Source organism: Harpia harpyja, chromosome 4, assembly GCF_026419915.1.
Source record: "Harpia harpyja isolate bHarHar1 chromosome 4, bHarHar1 primary haplotype, whole genome shotgun sequence".
Lineage (NCBI taxonomy): Eukaryota > Metazoa > Chordata > Aves > Accipitriformes > Accipitridae > Harpia > Harpia harpyja.
Window position 1 is genome coordinate 78,558,686 of NC_068943.1, and position 19,328 is coordinate 78,578,013.

The window sequence follows — 19,328 nt, forward strand, 5'->3', positions numbered from 1 at the left end:
CATGGATCAGGTGTAAATTTTGAATAACTTAGCTTCCTATCTAAGACGGAGCCTCACTGCGACTTGGTCCTTCAGAAAAACATTAACAAGTGTGAATGACCATGAAAACACTAAGGCTGCTCACCATCTTAAGGAGACAACATTAAAGTCAGGAAAGCCATTTATATTCCCAAGTGTTTCTGAGAAGCTTGAGCGAGATGTTTGCAAGGAGGTCCATGAGCTTCCTAAACAAGACTGAGGTTCCACGAGGAGAGGACTTTTTTTAACAACAACAAATGCAAGTTGCCGCTCTGATCCTCCAGTTCACATTCCTAGATCAAGATGCATTATGTTTCTATTTTATTGCTCTGATAGTTGAAAAAGGACTTTGAAATGGGAATACAGTGTTCTGGTCTTAATGCAACTGGGATTTTCTTTCAGTGTTGATCTGGTCCTCTGTCTCTAAGGCCTTTCGGTGCAACAGAAATGTATTCATTCATGCAACACACAGCATGAAGCACAGCAAATTTATAACCTTGCTTTGCCAAAATTTGGTGTTATACGTGGGAAAATAAATTCGAAGTTTAATCAGCTTTTCAAGTACTTACTGGCTGGTCTCTTTCTTTTTTTGAGCACATGGTTAACATGGGAGCAGTAAAGTCATCTTATTTTAATGATTTTTAATGTTCGTGACATTTTTTTGCTCCATCATTTTGGTACTCATTGATTAACAATTGTGAATAAAACCCTGCCATCATTTTTGCAAATGGGGAAACAAAAATAAATGCCTGTAAAACAAATGTTAGTATAACAACATCTTCTAAAATTCAACAGAAATCTGTTAAACAGTGGAGCTATTTGCTATCTTAGATAAAACTCAGAGGACCTGAAAATGTCTTCATATAAGATAAATTTAAATATCTTCATATATAATGACAGTAACTGACCTCCTGGACAATGCCATATTAAGAAAGGCAAGATTATACATATGATGCAAGTAGAAAAGGCGCCTTTCATGTTGGAAATATTTCTTACTCCTTTTAGTGGCTCTGTACTGTAGGTCAAAAAAATATTAGAAACTGTGATTATTATAAACTGTCATTATTATAAACATTATTATAAACTGTAAGCTTACTTAAAGGAATTTTCATATTTGGATCAACTAGGAGATAAACATCGTCTTTATAATCCTGTATAACACTTGATATTTAATGACTCCCTGAAATCCCTATTCACTGAATGTATTTGATGAAGCCTTGAATTAGACTCAGAAATACCATAACAACAACAACAAAAAATCCAACATAAAAACCCTATGGTTAAATTACAGTTTTCTACCATATTGGAAGAGTTGTAGAGAGATTTAATATTCTTTACAAAACATAATTTTTATATTATGTATATGAAAATACATAGTGTTTAACTTCCCCTATTCTGCTGACGGGTCCAGCAAGCAAACACGACTTGTCACTAATACTCTCTGCCTTTCATTATTTCACTGTGTGACTGTGTCACTCCGGCATGCAATGTTCAGCTTGTAATTTGCAACAAATAGATAAACTGTCATTAATGACTTTGAGTAGTAATTTTCAATTGCAGCAATCTTTAATTTTTATATGTGTATGCTGGCAAATTCATCAAGTTCTTAATTTTGTTTTTCTGTATGAATTCACCAGCTTTCTTGCCTCCTGAAGGAAGCAAATCTGGTAAAAAAAATCAACAAGGTATTTTAACAAGTTATTTGATCTCTACAATTCTTGAGTGACTTGAGGACCAACTGTAAGCTAAGGCCCTGGAATTGGGCTTCAGGAGACTTCAGGAATCATTCTTAAAATGCAGGATTCACTTTTAATATATAAATTACTGGTGTGGGTGACTCGTCATACACCACCTTCAGCATTCTGTCTTCCACTAGAGTGAGTCTAACGCAACTGGTAGGACTGTACAGAAACAAGAGCAGGGCCATATGCTTGGTGGCCGGCTCAGCTATGCACTGAAAGCAACTGATTGCAGTACTGTGCGGGCTGGCTTTTCTGTTCTGTATGTAACACTAGGCAATAAGTTATACTGAATAAAACTCTTGGAATAGCAAATGAAACCAGGCACAATAGTGTAGCCTGATGTCATCTTTGGAAACAATCTGTGAAACCAATAGGCTGGTATATCTAAGATAATGTTTAAGAAGAACAGATGTGACATTCTATGGCCCTGACCCTCCAATATGCTTGCACCTATGTGGAGTCTTTGGGACTTCAGTGACTTGTTTATGCAGAACTCCTTGCAGAGCCTGGTAAAAATAAATCCCTGCTATGAAGAACAACAGAGAGTGAAAGTGCAGCTTAACTTTCATCTGGAACTTCTGTCCTCAGGACTTCTAAAGTTGTATTTGGTAAGTGGCATGCCATAACCGCTTGTTATTTAACCGCTTGACAGATTTAAATACATAACAGCACTAGTTCTATGAGTAATTGTGAGACTGCTCATGTGCACTGTGTCTTTGGAGGACTGGGATTTAAAGAGCAAATGCTCCTATATCTGCTTACTGGAATATTTGTCCCTTCACCTTTGAATCCAAATGAATATTTATTTTTTAAAGGGTCCCCCAACTCCTCCCACACTTAGCTATATTATTTTGCTTTCTGCAGTAACAGAGCATGTCCACTTTTACTAGAAGCTCCTCCACTTTTTCACAATTTTGTCTTTCAAGCATCTGAAAAAAACACCAAGGTGAGGAGGATCAGGGCTCCTGGGAAATATGGAGTTAAGGCAACCCAGGCTTGTTGCCATGAATAGGAAATAGCTTACCCCTGCAGTCAATTTGCCTAATTCATTAGAAGCCTGATTGCATCCCTGAAGGGCTAGATGCCCTGAGGGGATATGCATGCAGAGAGGCAGGGAGCTTACAGGGCAGCTTCACAGAAAGGGAACCTCCTGTGCTGCTGGAGCCTGGGCTGAGAAATCATTTTCCACTGACCGCTTCTGGATCAGTGCTCACACCCGTCTCTGGCATGCTCCCAAGCACCAAATCAGCTTGTAGGCTTGGAGAGAGGGGGCCAGCAAGAGAAATCTGAGGGCTACCTCCTACAGCTTGCTGCTGGGCCCAACCAGCACAGCCACCAGCCAGTAGGTGAGGACACTCAGCCCCCTGCGGAGAGGCTCTCCAGCAGAAGAAATGTTGTTTTGCCCACCCAAACGCTCCCCACCCGTAAACAGTAAGCGGTTTGCTTCTTTAGTCCTTCCTGCTGCTTTGCTTCCCAGGAGCAAGAACCAGAAATACCCGACTGACAGAAGTCCCAAGGCTTGGCAAGCTTCCCCAAGGGTCAGAAACCAGCGGAGTGGCTCCCTGGTTCCCTAATCAGCTCAGTAAAGTTGCCTTGTGAAGCCCAGTGGAAGGAAGCAGTTTACAGTACAGTAACTCAGCCCCTTGTCTGGGCTTTTTCAGCTTGGCTTCATTACTATTACCATGATAAAGACCAGCATTTTTTTTCTACTTCCCTTTTGCCCCTTCAAGTCTCTACTTGCTCTTGACTTTTCTGAATTTCACTTTGATAGCTTGACACTTTGGTTGTTGTCCCAGACAGATATAATTACAAGAGTTCAAATAAACTTTTTTTTGTCGGGGCTGGGGGGTGAGGGAGTGAGGAGAAAACACAGGTAACAGAGAGATGCTGTGAAGATTTGCTGGGAGAACTCACCTCCTCACAAGGCTCTTCAGGTCTTCTCTGCAATTCAGAGGGCCCAGAAAGTTGCAACTGTGGGACATAATCCAACATTCAGGTTTAGCATAAAACACAAATAGCAAAAAGTGAGCCCAACAGGATAAACAGTGATTGCAGACTGCTGACTGTATTTCAGTGTGCAATACTCTACCATCTTCCAATGAGATCTCACCATTCTTACCTTGAGAAAGAATTTGACAACAGTTCAAACTTTAAAAAGAAGAAAAACCTGTGTGAAGGCTCATTCAAAGCATCACACTGCAAAACAGCATGGTGGCTTGCAGTCTGCTACCGCACTCATTCAGTGCTGATATGAAGGAAAATGCCTTTTATTTTTTTCCCCACCACTCGCTGTAATTCCTAGACAGTCCCCAAACCCAGTACAACCTGCTCTCCTTAACCTGTGGGACTTAGTGACCCCCGTGTTGCTAGGGCTGCAAGGTACCAAAAGAATAACAAATCTATTTCTGGGTCCCTTATGAAAAGTAATCTCTCTGATCCAGACATCACAGAACTCAGTTCTACTTTCCTGAGAGGAGAAAATGAGTCACAACTTCAGTTTTGGTTCACCCGGGCATGCCTTACAAACATTCTCCTCTGTGTCAGTACAAAAAAAGGCAGTCAGCTGGTGAGGGTAACACAGCCATCATCCAAACCCTAATGCAGTGTAAAAAGGAGAGCTGTGGCAGGGGTTAGACTTTTACTCTGGTGACATTCATAAACCACCTGGAACAAAGACACATGGGAAAAGTGAGCCTAGCCTCTGTCACTAGACATGCTACTACATTATTAGGAAGTGGGGCTGTGTTTCCATCAGGAAGATAGATCTTGTTGCTTTTTATCATATTACTTCCCAACTCCTTTTTTTCTAGGCCATAAGCCCTTGCACATCTACACACTTCACCATTGCGGATCCTGGTTTAGTATTCTGAGGACGACTATTAGAACCACTAGACACAGTTTTAATCCTTTTGACAAAATATATTTATATTCCTCCTGTATTAATCTTAGAGTCCATAATACATCATGCAGTGACCTGGGTGACAGAGTAGTGGCTGCATTTATTAAACCTGTGGATGACACCAAGTGGGAAGAGACTACTGGGAAGCTGGGCTTAGAATACAAAGTGATTTTGACAAATTGGAAGTGTGGTCTGAAGAAGCGGCAGGCTATCCAGCACAGACAAATGCAAGACAATGCACACAGGCAAGAATAATCCACTACATGAAGACAGGCTGCAAAACAGCTGGTTAGAGAGTGAGCTCTACAGAGAGGAAAGCTGAGAGGCTACTGAGGATTGCAAGCTTAGCAAACCTAAACACTGCAAGAAGAACTATAAGCATAAGTCCAGCCTGGAAATCACAAAACCTAATTCAATTATATGCTGCATTACAGCTTCAAGAGGAGTACTGCAGCCAGTTGTGTGTGAGGCACTTCAGGAGAAACACAGAACAGTTGAAAAGAACAATGAGAACAATGAAGGTGAACAGAGGTCTAGAAAATGCAAATAAAATGGTGTTAGCTTACAAAGAAAAGACTGAAGACACTATGGTCTGCAAACCTGTGAAAAGGAGATTACAGGGTTTTTTATTTAGTTAGTTATTCCCTGGAAAAAAAATGCTAAAAGGAATGGGCTTAAGTCGCAGGAAGGTTAAGGTTCCAGGCTGAGAAATACATTTTAATGGTAAGGAGAGGGGGGCTCTGGACCAAGTTCGACAGGGAGAGCAGGTCCCTGAGAACAAGTTAGATAAATATCTGTCAAAGATGAGTGGGTATTATCTGAGGCTGCGCTGGGCAGGGGAGTGGAGTAGGTTATCTTTTCTTTAGAAGAAAAGAACCTTCCAGTTCTACAGTTCCAATAGCCTAGTAAGCCTAAAAAATTTGCAGTTAATATAATTTTCCAAGATCCTCATCCCTTCAAAAAATGCGCAGGTTTTGACAAGGGTTTAATAAAACAAAAAACTTATGAGTAAGCTATTGATTCACCTGTATTCTACCATCCCCTACACAGAGCTGTTATGTGTTCATAATAATTTATTGTAATGTGATATCTGGAAACAATTTTTGTCTTATGCTTAACTAAGTAAAGAGTGCAACAACCCGTAAACTAGACAGGCTTTTTAAAGGCCATTAGTCTATAGAAATCACTTCTGAAAACACCATGAAGTCTGTCTACAGTACCTAATCTTAAAAAATAAAATCAACACTCCTGTATTGGGAGATGTATCACCTAGAGGGAACCATCTGTCTACATGCTCTTGTATGTTTTTCTGTTAATTCTTATGTCCAGAGACAGAAAAACAAACGCCAAGGAATGACAGGCAGATTTATTATACTAGAGTATATACTAGAGTATTATAAATAGATTCTGTAAAAATAAATAAAATAATAGCTTAAACTAATTTACATAAATTTTTTCTTTACCTGTGATGTATTAGATTATGTATTTCAACTACAGTTTATAAGCATGAGTTAAAACATTCTTTTTAATTTTCTGTTTAAAAACATTGTATGGAAAGCATCAAAAGAAAAGAATGACTCCAAAATACTTTTTAAATTACACAAGCCAGCTGTGTATAACACGATACATTTTGGTGTCCCCTTTTGCCCTTTTTTGAAGCTTTTAAAACACACTGGCACACTGGACCAGATTCACCTCCTGTATAAAGCTGAAACATTTCTACCTGGATTCAGTGGATTTTACTAATATCCAGTGTTACTTTTTCTTTCTTTTTTAATTCCAAGCAGAGAACAGACTCAGGCCTGTTGCAGTTACAAATCACACTGAAGTTTTACGTCATTGATATTGCACCCTTGGACTTTACTGTGAGATTTGCACTTTACAGCAGGACAGCAGATCATCTTGTTGGGTTTTTCTTTTTCCCTTCCAGTCTGAAGGATTTTTTGCATCTCCAATAAATTCCCAAATGAATTTTCCCAGGCTTGAGCAATACCCACTGAATGTATTCAGGATTTGACTGTATTATCCTTTAATCGCCTCATAGAAATTCTCAGCCTGGTAGATAGCTCATTCAGTTTTGAATTATTAGTGTGTTATATTTATTATTAAAATTATAAGTTAGGGCATATTTTGCATCTGCTTTCCTAGAGGAGCTGTAGCACTTCAAAATATGTTTGGTTTCCTTTTTTATTTCCAGCAGTAGTCTTCCATTTGGAGAATGCCTTTGCCAAATTTGCAGCAGAAGAAATGGAAAATCTTTTGAGTGTTTAGGTCTCTTAACACCTACCGTGAAGTATCACTATCATTGCATGAGCAAGAATATGCAAATAATTTGAATCCCCCTTACAAGAAATACTTGTTTTAATATCAATAATTATACATCCCTCTGTGGGCACAAATAGAATTCCTTATCCTTAAAGCATGTTTAAGTGTAAGCCTTTTCAGTCACAAAAGTACATCTTAGAAAAAACACTCCTATGTACAAGGATCTGACCCTAATGCAGACTATGAATATCAATGCACTTACTCTTGGTTTACAGTCTTGTAAATTAAATGCTTGTAGTTCCTACATGGATGACAACTACAGTTTCTATTTTCTCCCTGAACACACTTTAACGTCCATAGAGAGTACAAGGAACATACTAGTCCAAAACGAACTTCTGGCCTCCTGAGGGCACAGGAAAGTTTGGTTCCTGCAGCAACTGCAATTCCTCTACAGGATCCCTTCAGTTCGGCTTTCAGCTACAGTAAAGCAAATCAAAAGCAACCTCCTGGTGCTAGCATGGCTATTGTCCAAAAGTTAACACTATATACATGTATAAAAAAATTCTACCTGTGTACCCCTGAGGTGTGTCCTGGTTGCCATGGGAATGGTAATCATGAATTTCCTGGCTACAGCATGATCAAAATCCTAACTTTCAACACTGCATTAATGTTGTTTTTCACACCTGCAACGTACAGATTTTAGCTGTAGTTCAGGCATTCCCAAACGGAATAAGCTCTTTTCCCTGGTATTGTGCTAGGATGTTAAACTTAACAACAACAACAAAGCAAAAAAACCCACAAAAACCCCAACCCAAACCAAAAAGTTAAAAAACAGTAGTCACATACAGATGAAAACCTTACAGTATTACCTTCAGCATTTCCAACGAACACCCCCCCCAGTTTCCATTCAAACTGTTGGCTCAAGGTACCTGAGACAGCTAATTAAAAAAGGAAGTGGTCAAAGTCATGCTTTTTTTGTAAACTTCAAAGGTGATCCCTCTCCTTCCTCCTCTTTACATTTTACTGTCTGGCTTTCTGCCCATCCTGCAGCTGTTAGCTGAGCCTGTGTTTCATGGCGTCAAACCTGCCTCCTCACGGTCCATAAAGTTACAGCAGGGATCGTGATACGCAGGTGTGGAAAAGCCAGAAGTGCAAGATGGGCCCGTTAATGATTTTTCTGGCACCCCATGCTGAGCTGCTGAGAAAAGAGAGCAGCTCGCAGAAGGCAAGGGACTCTTTGTTTGCAAAGGTATTTGAGATCGTATTACTTCTCCCACAGCAAAGGTGTTGGGTTTTCACTTTAAGGGCTGTTTACAGAAATGATTCACCTTTTATACAGCTTTTAAAAAATGCTTTGAGGCTTTAATTGGACACAGGATTTGCATCACACCAGTATGAAAACTCTTACTTTTCATTTAACCCCCCATTAAATCATTCAATGATCTTACTCAATGATAAGCAGCCAGCTCCCATTACGTGGACTGAACAGACGAAAACAAAAATCAAATCATTAGGGGTTCATTTATGTCACAAGCTTTAATCTGAGAATTTCTGCCCCCATTTATATTTGGGCAACGAAGGCGGAGAAGGCAGAGGGGACCAACTGCTGAAAAGAAACAGGAAAAAGCACAAAAATTTGCTGCTGTTCTTGAAATAACTGAAGAATGTAATAACCAACATCTAAAACTCTTAGCTTATAAAAATCACTTGAAAGTCTGCATTATTTTCAACATTGCTCAAGCTGTGATCTGAACTGTGCCCAAAGAACAACTTTAAACAACTCCAGCTCAAAATTTTTAGAAATGGGTGCTAGCCCACAGGAATCATTTTCCAGGACACACAAGTGACACACAATATTCTCTGCTACTCAGAATCAATGGGACTTAAATTTGCAGGTCATCCACACACCGAGGCACAACCCAGATTTCACAAAATACTTAGTGCCCAACTAGTGTCCCTATCTCCCACTAGGACAGGGAGCCTGAACAGTTGCTTTTGGGCTTTAAATGCCATCTCCGAGCCCGTAGTTAGGTGTGGGACGTTAGCACTTCTGCAACCTCTAGGTCCTACATCCCCTAGCACCCCAATCTTTAGGCATCTATATTTTAACCCTGGCCCTTTGCATCAGTGTTTTAAAGCTTGGCAGCATTTTGGTGCCAACAAAGAGTGAGCGGATAAAGACTGACAGAAGTAGCTAGTGAGGAACATATTGTGAGGTGATGGGAGGTTTAAGAGGAGCTATTGAGGCAGAAAAGTGCCGGCTGCACTGTCATCTCTGCTGTCTGTCCATACATCATTTACTTATATCAAAAGTTTAGCAACGTAGGGATTTGTCTAAAAACATAATTCTCTAAGAGAGTTACAATTTCTGTTGCTACAACTCCTAAAGATACAGAGCTGCTGGGCACTGCCCAAAGCTCAAAGTTCAGTTCTGGAACTGCATATCCATCTAGACCTACATGATGGCTATGCCCCCTCCAGCAAGCAGTGGTAGATGAATTTCAGGCTCCCGACCTGCTCACATGTTGGGGGTTTTTTTTCCTAATACTTTATTTCCCTGAACAACCGTTTCTGATGCAGCAATTCCTAGAAACTCAAACCAGGACTGGGAGCAATCACAAACCTGAAGAAAAGCACTGCCAACCATAAATAAGCTGGAACCAGGGGCATTATGCTCCTCCTACCGCTTCAGCATTTGATTGTGTTACTGAGCAGCATCTGAAGTTGTGAGATAGCAGGACATCTCTTTAAGAAAGGCCAGTGGGAACCAGAATGGACCTTATTGTCTGCAAGAACGAAGAATGTAGTGTGGTTTTCTCCATGCCTGCAGTTACAACTTGCTCAGAACTGGCGTGGCATGGCTTTGCTGACAAACAAATGGATCAAGTGCCCTTTCTAAGGACATTAGGGAATGATGCGCGTGTGTTTCATGTTGCTCCTAAGTCCAGTTCTAACAACAGAATTTCAAGAGAACTTGGTACACCTAAGACACTGTCTCTCCTCTCTTCCAGTAACTGCTGTGGAAACTGTGCCAGTTACCTTCAGCATGGAAATATAACACAAACTGCTCATCCTAGTGCTCCACAAAGATGGTCTGTATCCAAAAAAAGCAATCAAAGCTCAAAAACCTAACTCAGGAACAGAACTGCCTGAGTAGCCATGTACAGCAGAGAACCAGAGAAAGAGATATAGAGAAGGTAACAACTCTCTATATTTTTGCTAGAAACTTATTTCCCAGCTGTCAGAAGGAAGAGTAAGGTGAGCTCGTGAATAATTGCTTTTGCTGGTTCCCTTGACCCCCAGACTAATCTTTAGCTACCCATCCTGCAGCAGTCTGTAATAACCTCCCCATCTGTGTCAGCAGATACATTTTAACAGCAGCACAAGAAACAAATCTTTTAAACTCAGCAAACCTCAATAGCCTTTGTGCTGCACCCACAAGCCACCTAAATTACATGAACCGGCCTTTCTCATGTTTGTGTTGTCCCAAAATGTCTTCCCAGCTGTACGTTACATAGTTCATGAAAACTGCCCTACCATCCGCTTTTCAAGAAAGAAGCTCTAACCTTGTAGCTCTGGAGGGTGATGAGCCAGTCGTCTGTTCTCTCACAAGAAAATAAATTTTTTAAAAAGTGTGTTAGAAACTGAAAAGCTGAGGGAGACTGGGCATGGTGTGTGGGTGTTGCAGAACACTGTGGTAAATTATCTGCTTTGCCATGGGACTCTTCAATGGCCACATGCCTGCTATACAGCCTTTTTGCACCACAACTCCTTTCTTTGGTAGTGACAGCAGCACAACCCTCATCTCACAATGAGAGGTTGCAATGAAACAAGCAAACAAACAATCTTAAGGGTTGTGAGCTGCTGAAATATAAAAATAATTGAGACAATAGATTTATCTCAGACTGATTTTTAGGTTCTGCCTTTCTCTAGACTTCTGCAGGATTCTTTATTCTGAGATTCCCAACCTTCTTTTTTCTGGATACTTGCAGCAACAGCGAGTGCCACGAGCAGCATCCTGATTTTTGCATTACAAGTCCCCTTTGAAATGTCTCAAATCACAGTTTGGTCAAGCCAGCTATAAACCTTAAGGAGTAAGCCTCTCACCTCCAGGCGTGCTCACCTGTTCCTCACGGGCAATTAAGGACTCTGTCTGGGTTCAGCTGCTGAGCATCCTACTGGGACTGTGCTATGGGGTTTTCTCTGCCAGCCTCAGCTCTGCCCTCCCCAGCACAGCTGGGGCAGTGGCAACTGCAGCTCCCAGCCACATGCTACACTGAGATGACTTGTATGCCGCAAGTGACATGTACCACAGCAGGGCATCCCCTGCTTTACTAAATTCTATAGGCTCCTTAAAACACATAATGGTTATCAACATTGCACACTGGCAAAATAGTTTTTGCAGATGACTGTTGCCATCTTTGCTCTGTATCAGTGTAGTTGTGGGATATATTTTGATTTAAACAAGTACCTTTGTGATAGCAAACTGATTTCTACCAGCTTATTTGTCCAACATTTAATGTTATGTTATTGTGACATGATCCTTCTTAGTTTGAAATCAAAGACACTAACTTTAAGGCTGAATGAGGCACCGCACAATGCAGTGCAAGGTTAAATCTCCTATCTGAACGTGGATGGAGCACCAGGTTAGCAGGGCTATCCTGCTTCTTAAAACTCTGCTAGCTTATTCAGAGAATAAGAAGTTTCCAGTACACCTTGATTTTCCCAGACTTGTTTGCAAACTCATTCAATTAAAAATATTTGGGGTTTGCAATTTCTCTTGAATTCCAACTGGCCAGCTTATAACAACTGAAACAAGTATAAGCTATAGCCAAGTCTATGTGCTTTTATTTTTAAATTGAAATACTGTTTTCAAACTGTAACAACTTCAAAATTATCAAAATGCTGAAAGCGTGTGAAACTTAAACCCAATAAAACACATCGTGAACACCAGCGGAGTTCAAACATAAACATATTTCCCATCTCTTCCTTTCTCCCTTTTTCAGCCAATTCTAACTGAAGAAATGCTAAAGAACAACATTAAAACTTGATAAATCCATGATACCGTGACAAGGGCTAAACCTTGTCTGATCTGGCAACCAAGAGGAAGGTGGGAAGAATTCTGAGGAAACAACCAGAGTGAGAAGTGAAACTGCAAGACCGTGAGATGGTGATCAAAGGGAAAAAGGACTCCCAGGCACAGTGAGAAAAAGCGTTACCATCCTGGAGAGATGAATGAAGAAAATCTGTAAAAAACAGGGTTGTCTTTGTGCTGCAATTCCCCCAGCGCTGTTCAGAAGATTTGATTTTTAGCTGTTACATTAGCCCAAGTCAGATAATTTCATTAGCTTACTTAAATTTGCCTTGTTATCTCAAATAATGTCCCAAGCTCTAGAGTGCATTTCACTATGCACTGAGTGCAAATACAAAACTAGATATGACCACATTTCAGGGACTATCCACCCAACTGGTCATCCAAAGGCTTAACGAGCTGTTTGAAAAATGTTTCAATTAAGAATCTTGAAAGGCAAATAGTACAGCACCATGTTAGCAAGAAACAAATTAACTGGCTGAGTTTTTCTTTTTATTGCTGTTGTCAAGATCAGTCTCTATACATCAGGCAAACAACCTTCAGACTCAGAAAATCATTGTGTTTTAAAGCCATAATTAATGCTGTTGATTTTTCTCTTAGATAAAAAATGAACTTTTCTCCATTGCAACAGTAAGGGGTTTTTTTCAGGCATTTTCTACTGTAAGTTGGAGCATAAAGATTCTTCAGGTATGGTATAGGCAGATATCAAAGGGATGGGAGGGAAATGATGTAAATTAAAAAACAAACAAACAAAAAGTCACAAATCCCGCCCCCCCCAAAAAAAACAAAAGCAAAAAAAACAACCCCAAAACAACAAAACAGCGGAACAGTCTGCTCCTTAATTCTGAAGGTCTGATACTGACCATTTTGTCAAGCTGGCAGACTTCAGTGTTGCCTGCCCCATAGCTCTCATTCATATAATCTTTTTCTGGTGCTGAATGGAATAGACACACAATTTCTGAGCACATACAATATTTCAGGTGATAAAACAAGATCATGGTGGGGAAGGGGGGAAGCAGTGTTTTAGTAAAGAATTAGAAGGCATTTTGGAAGACTTCATCACTTCCAGCTAAAGCTGAAATTTAAAATACTGGCTTAAGATTCTATTTTCTTTTCTGCTTCTGACTAAAGTTAGCCACCTGTTTCTATGAGTAGCATCTATGGTTTGTGTATAGTAGTTCCTATGTAGCAATAACTGTTTTTAATGTCCAAGAAGGAGCTGTACCTCTCAAGTTGGTCAAGAGAGGGGGACACAGAAAAAAATCAGTGAAGGGAAAGAATGAAGTGATATTGGGCCTTGAGACCCACTCCAATCAGGGCAGTGAGGTGGGCTGTTAGGATGACCATAGGCTGGACACTCTGGTTGAGGTCAGAGAACTTGTGCAGTGCTTAGGCAGCAACATACAGGCAGTAGTGGAGAAGAAAATAGCTGAGGATATTAGGAAAGCAAGGCAATATGGGGTACTGCAATGGAGAAGGAAAGCTTTAAGGAGCTTTGAAGATGAGAAAAGATGGGGACCTAGTGAGAGATCCTCCCATGGGAATGGTACAACTCAAGCAATAGGCCAAGAAATCACTTTAGCTTTTATGCTCTGAAGAATGGAAGTATCTGTCCTGGAGGAGCGGGAGGGCTAAACATCATTGTATTATAAAGGTGGGACTAAATGTAGGCCTGAACAATGGTCCAGTGCAACAAAGAGATGGCATTCAGACAAAGTTCTCCCAGTATCTACTAACAGGAAGGAAAAAAACAATTAAAAAATGTACTGTTTCATCCTCAGCAGCAAGGAAGAAGGAGGACAGCCACTCTTGTTTAAAACCAGTATATGCATAGCATTTGGAACTAGGGATGTATAATATATTTTTTATTGAGAGCATTAGAATGGGGAATTTCACCGGAAAGCCTGGAGGAGGGGGAACAGTGTAGTCCCTGCTTGAAATCCCTCCCTATGTGCAAAGCACAGGCAAGATCTTCACAACTCAAGTGATACATTAGCCTCATGTTGTGCAAGGCTGAACTACTCCTCTTGCACCTTACGGACATGTGAATAAAGTATAATTAAAGCCAAAAAATATGCCTTGAATGACTTGGTAAGATTATTTTATTATTTTTAAAAGACACATTAGAATAAAAAGAAGGATGATTATAACAACTGCCTCTTCAACAGGTGGGGATTGACAAGTTACAAATATTTTCCTTTTTAGTTCAGATAACTTTTTACAGCAATGAAATCAGCTCTCGAGTGCTTTGAAGCCAAGCGTAACCAAACCACCCACTGACTTATGAGTAACTCTGTAGAAATGGCTACCAAGTGCAACTCCGATAAGGCCACTGGAAAAAACTGCCGACAAACATGGCCTTTATTTCATACACTCAGCTTAGTAATTATAGAGTGAAATTCAGCTGAAGGACCCAACAAGGGCTGGGATTTTCACACTTACCTTAGGAAATATTTGCTCAGTTTCTTTTTGGGGCTTCATGTGTTTATGACGAGGCGGACGTTGGCAGCATGCCGATCCCCCTGCTCTGGCTGGGCGCTGTGGGCAGAAGAAAGAAAACAAAGTCAGAGGGATGTGTTTTCTGAATGGGATATTCAGCTCATGATGGTGTATTTGCCCCATGATGTGCCATCCTAAAGTGCATCTTCATCTGGAAAAAAGTAACTAACATAACAAGCAGGACTGTTTTAGAGATTATATTTTCTTATTCAAGCCAATCTCCATTTCTTTGAAAGAAAAAAAAGACTTCTGAACAGGACCACATGCTGGTTTTTCCATACTTCACTCTTTTTATCCTACATATTTTCTTTCCATTGGGGTGTATTCTGCTTTTATTTACCTTCTGTGGATGCAGAGAGTAAATGCTCTAGTGTCAGCAAAACAGGTCCAGTTTTACACGGGCATAGCTGAAGTAGCCCTTCCACACTCTTTCTCAGCCAAAACAAGTGGAAGTTACTAGCTAAAGGAGGTCCTGTCCCCTCCTTCTAGTATTTGTACAGCTACACAGTAAGCCATACCAGGAAAACAGCTCAAAACTAACCTGAAGAAAAATTAGGGAGTGGAGTGGGGATATGATTTTCCTGCAGGTCAGCACCAAGATCTGACTCCCAACACAGGTGGTGTGAGTTCCAGTGGGAGCACAACCAGGGCAGAGCTGGGGGTGACACCTTCCCTTACAGCACACTTATATCAATCCAAAATTATCGTGAAGCTACAGTCCTGGCCCAGTTCACAATCAAGGGAGGCAAGTCAGTAGAAAGAACAAAGAAACACTCAAAAAAAAAAAAAAAAAGGGAATATTTTTTTTCCTTTTTGTTTGAGCTGTGAACTGGCTCACTTCGGTGTCAGACAAGCACTAGCAGGAGACCAAGGACAGGAAGGGGAGGGGAGCAGGACTTGGCAGCAATAGCTATTATATCAGCTTAGCTGTAGCACCAACCCATCACTTACAGCATCTGCGGTAAGCTGATTGTTAACAACAGTAAAACCTCAAAACTCTTGAAATGATTTTTTTTTTTTTCTTCCCCTTACTGGCTAGGAAATTACAGTGGTTCTTTCTGAGATCTTTCATAAAAGGCAGGTATACATGAAGAGACAAGATCTGGCTCAGAAACCAAAAATTGAAACACTAGGGCTTGGAAACAGAGATTTAAAGCCTTGTTCAGGCCACTTTACCCCTCTTTCAATAGAAAAAGGGGGGGATGGAGAGGACGCTATTAATCTTTGCGCAAAGGCTGTTCTGATGAAACCTTAAACGCAGTGATTTTACTCCCAGTGGTTATTACACTTCCATGAGACCTACAGTAGTACAATTTGCATTGGTTCACTGTTTGTTCCCATAGCTTCCTCCATCTGCCTCAAATCGCTGTTGATCAAGTGGCTGCTACACCTGCAGCTCTCAGGAGTGGCATACAAGCAGCACTGCACTGGCATTTCAGAAATGCCTGGATCTGGCTCTGCTGGAAGCAGCCTAAGTGTAAGTTATTTGCACATTTTCACTTCCAGGCATGAGGCAGAGGTGCAAAGGTTCACGACTGAGGCAGCAAAGGAAACCTCAGCCATGAGGTAGGTTTGATTTGGATCAGTTGATGGCAAGTTTCATGCAAAAGTTCGTGTCAATGCCTCAATCACTTTACAGAATCTTAGGTGAAAGAGTTTATTATAATGATTTACTGAATAAAAATACAATGAATGCAGTCAGCAGCTTTTCATTATTCAACAAGTTAGGCTGGCAATGCTAACTGTGTGGATGCAATACACTTTGATTTTGTAATGGATTTGATTTAAAATTTCCCCATGAAATTCCCCACTTGGCAGCAGGCAGATTCAGAATGACTGTATCTAGACAGGCCAAGTTCAACTAGAAAAGATCCTGAGCAGCATGATTTAGATTTGAAGTTGGAGCAGAAGTTGGATGAGAAACCTTCAGAGGTCCCTTGCAACCACTATTTTTTTAATGCTTTTAAGTGCACATAGCAGAAGATTTGATCTAGTCACTTTAACAGAGGCACCCTGCTTCACTTGAGCACTTTACCAAGAGCACTTACAAATACTAACAGCTGAGGTCATTACCAAAACCAAATGCCTCTCTGGACTACCTGCTTTGGCTAAACACTAGTCACCATCCTGTCTATGTGACAGCTGGGTGAAATATAATGGACCCTTGGACAGGAGACAGGGTCAATAATCAGTTAAACCCTCCTGGCCTTAAGGCATAATCAATAAAAACGGGATTAGATGAAGATATGTCAGGGAGAAAACACCCTTTGAAGTTTGGTTAGAGTTCTTCAAACTATAAGATCATTAGTCTTAGTCTGGAGAAGGGTTTGTGTGCCTCAGAGACCATCTCCTTTTTCCAGCTGGTCTAATTAAAGAAACCCACAAACAATCATCTTGTCTGTGTCTTTCTGACCATACACTACAACACAAGCTGCTACTGAAAGGGAAAGTAACTGTAAGCATCCCAGTTACAGAAGGCAGATTAGGCAGGAGGCCAGCTGAGCAAAGAGAGAAAGCAGCAGACCAGCCTCCCAGACCCGGTGCCAGAGGTTAGCTATATATTGTACATTGTAAACAACAAAGTCCTTGTAGTTCTCTTCCTGCAGAAACCCCACGCAGCCTGCAAACAAGAATTAAAGCAAGGAAGGGGAGTTATTTCCAGCAACCTCCACAGGCGTGCGCATCTCGTAGCTCTTTGTCAGATGCACACTCGGCCTTAACTCTGAGATGTTCATTGCTTTAACTGGGTGCTTTCGTTTTGACAAAACAAAAGTTGAGGAAGGGTCAGTCTCAGAGCAAAGTTATTCATTATAACTCCCCTAGTCTTTGTTAATGTATTAAACATAGGAGCTCTGATTTAATTTCAGTCTTGTGAAAAAATAAAAAGCAAAATCTTGCCACAATGCATAACTATTATGCTCTAAAAAAAGAGAATTGCTAAGTGCTTGTAAGACAAGTAACACTTGCATTTCCTGCATGCAGGAAACAAGGGGAAAAAGAAGACATCCAAAGAGGGAAAGGGCCAGACATTCTAACAAGCCTTCTGACAAAGAGGACTATGACTGAGAATTTATTTTTATGCTGCTTGCTACATGGTCCTGCAAGTCAATGCAGATCCCCATTTCTTGCTTCAGATCTGTTTCAGGAGAGATTTTGCACCCAGCAGGCAAAGTGTGCCAGCACTGGAGTGAGCAGTGTTATCGGGTGTTAGCTGCAGCACTCCGATACATCCTCGAGAACTAGCACATCATTAGGGATACTTTCACAATGGAATGTGGGTGTCTTAGGTCCATATGTCAGACAAAACTGAGGATGCTTTTAAGGAGGAATTAAAAAAAACTTAATCACAAATAACTTTTAATAACTGTCCCTTTAAGTGCTCCTTTTGCATTTGATTTCAGCATTATCGCTGACATTCTCAAAAAACAGTTTTGACAAAGCAAATCTTTAAAGTATACACTTCTGTTAAGAAAAAACCCCAAACTAAAAACAAAAAAACCATGAACAACCGAAAAAAACCCCACCACAAGATGTAGCTATTTGTTTGAAAAGTGCTCTGAAAGATAAATTAACAGGGAACATATTTTGCAGCGCAATAGCAGTTATTAGAGATATAAAGTCTGATTCTCTCATCTGCACCTTGGGCAGTCATTGCCACCTCCCTGAATTAGCAGCAGTTTACACCTACTTGCACTGATATAAATGACAACACAAGAGCAAGGCGATAGAAAACAGGTCTGCAATGTATAGCCTCAGCCAAACACACCTGCAAGCCTTTTACAGAGCAAACTATGTATTGCTCTATGTCTAACTCTCTGTATATTACGATAATACTAATAAGCTACATGGAACTCCATACAACATAAATGACACATTTTATACACTGGACTTAAAAGAGATTTGGTAATGACCGATATATACACAAACAGTAAAATACCCCTGTTGACATGTTACATTCTAAGCACATTTTAAAATAAATTAGGACCTGCTCCCCCAGCAGCCACCTTGATGAAGAAAACAGTGATGGTTCACACAGATCAAGACCTTGGCAGCACAAGGCATCAGGGTTCTGGGAGAACACTTCCAATTCCCACAGGGAAGGACCTGTCCCAGTGACACAGCCTCAAGAGCACACCACAGACGACGATGAGATTAAATATGAAACTCACTGACCACGCTGGCATGTGACCTCAGACGTTACTCTTTGTAAACTACATCGCTGAATAACCCCAGATTTTCTACAAAAGAAGTGATACTGTGGTTTGCTTTTTCACTGTGAAGTTGCTAAAAAGCATGAAGACCTATGGTGCTCTCCAGCCTTCCTCACCTGTGCTGCTGAAAATGAACTGACTCAGGTCTCCATTCTCCACATCAGTCACCCCTGCTGGGATGTCAAGAGACCACCAATATCATATCCGAGACTCCCCCACTCGTGGAAACATTTGTGGTTAACAACTGTAGACTTTTTTCCTGATTATCAAGTTTTACTCCAGAGATAGCTGGAAATACTTAATTTGAAATAACTTCCTAAGGGCCTGTCTTACAGAATAGCTATTCAGATTATCTCCCTGTATTAGCCCTGTGTAAAGAAGCTTATTCCTTAACATTGCCAAGTGTGTAAAAGGAAGCCCACTGTCAGAAGGGTCACCTGTCTATTCACAATATATCAGCTACTTTGCATGAATTTCCACATGGGTTGTTTTCCATTCATAATCAGCAAGCTAATACAGTGGGGTCACCCTTGAGTACCTTTACCAAGAGCACATTAAGCTCTTGGTGAAGAATAGAAATTAATTTCAAACCAAGGCCAAAT

General features: G+C 40.6%; 1 long non-coding RNA gene across 1 annotated transcript; it reads right to left on the reverse strand.

The window, feature by feature from the left end:
• Window positions 1–922: 922 nt before the first annotated feature.
• On the reverse strand, window positions 923–14,554 carry LOC128141059 (uncharacterized). Its single transcript, XR_008234885.1, has 3 exons — window positions 14,459–14,554; window positions 3,675–3,731; window positions 923–1,033 (listed from the first exon to the last, which is right to left on the reverse strand). It is a non-coding gene; the product is annotated as an uncharacterized LOC128141059 (long non-coding RNA).
• Window positions 14,555–19,328: the final 4,774 nt, after the last annotated feature.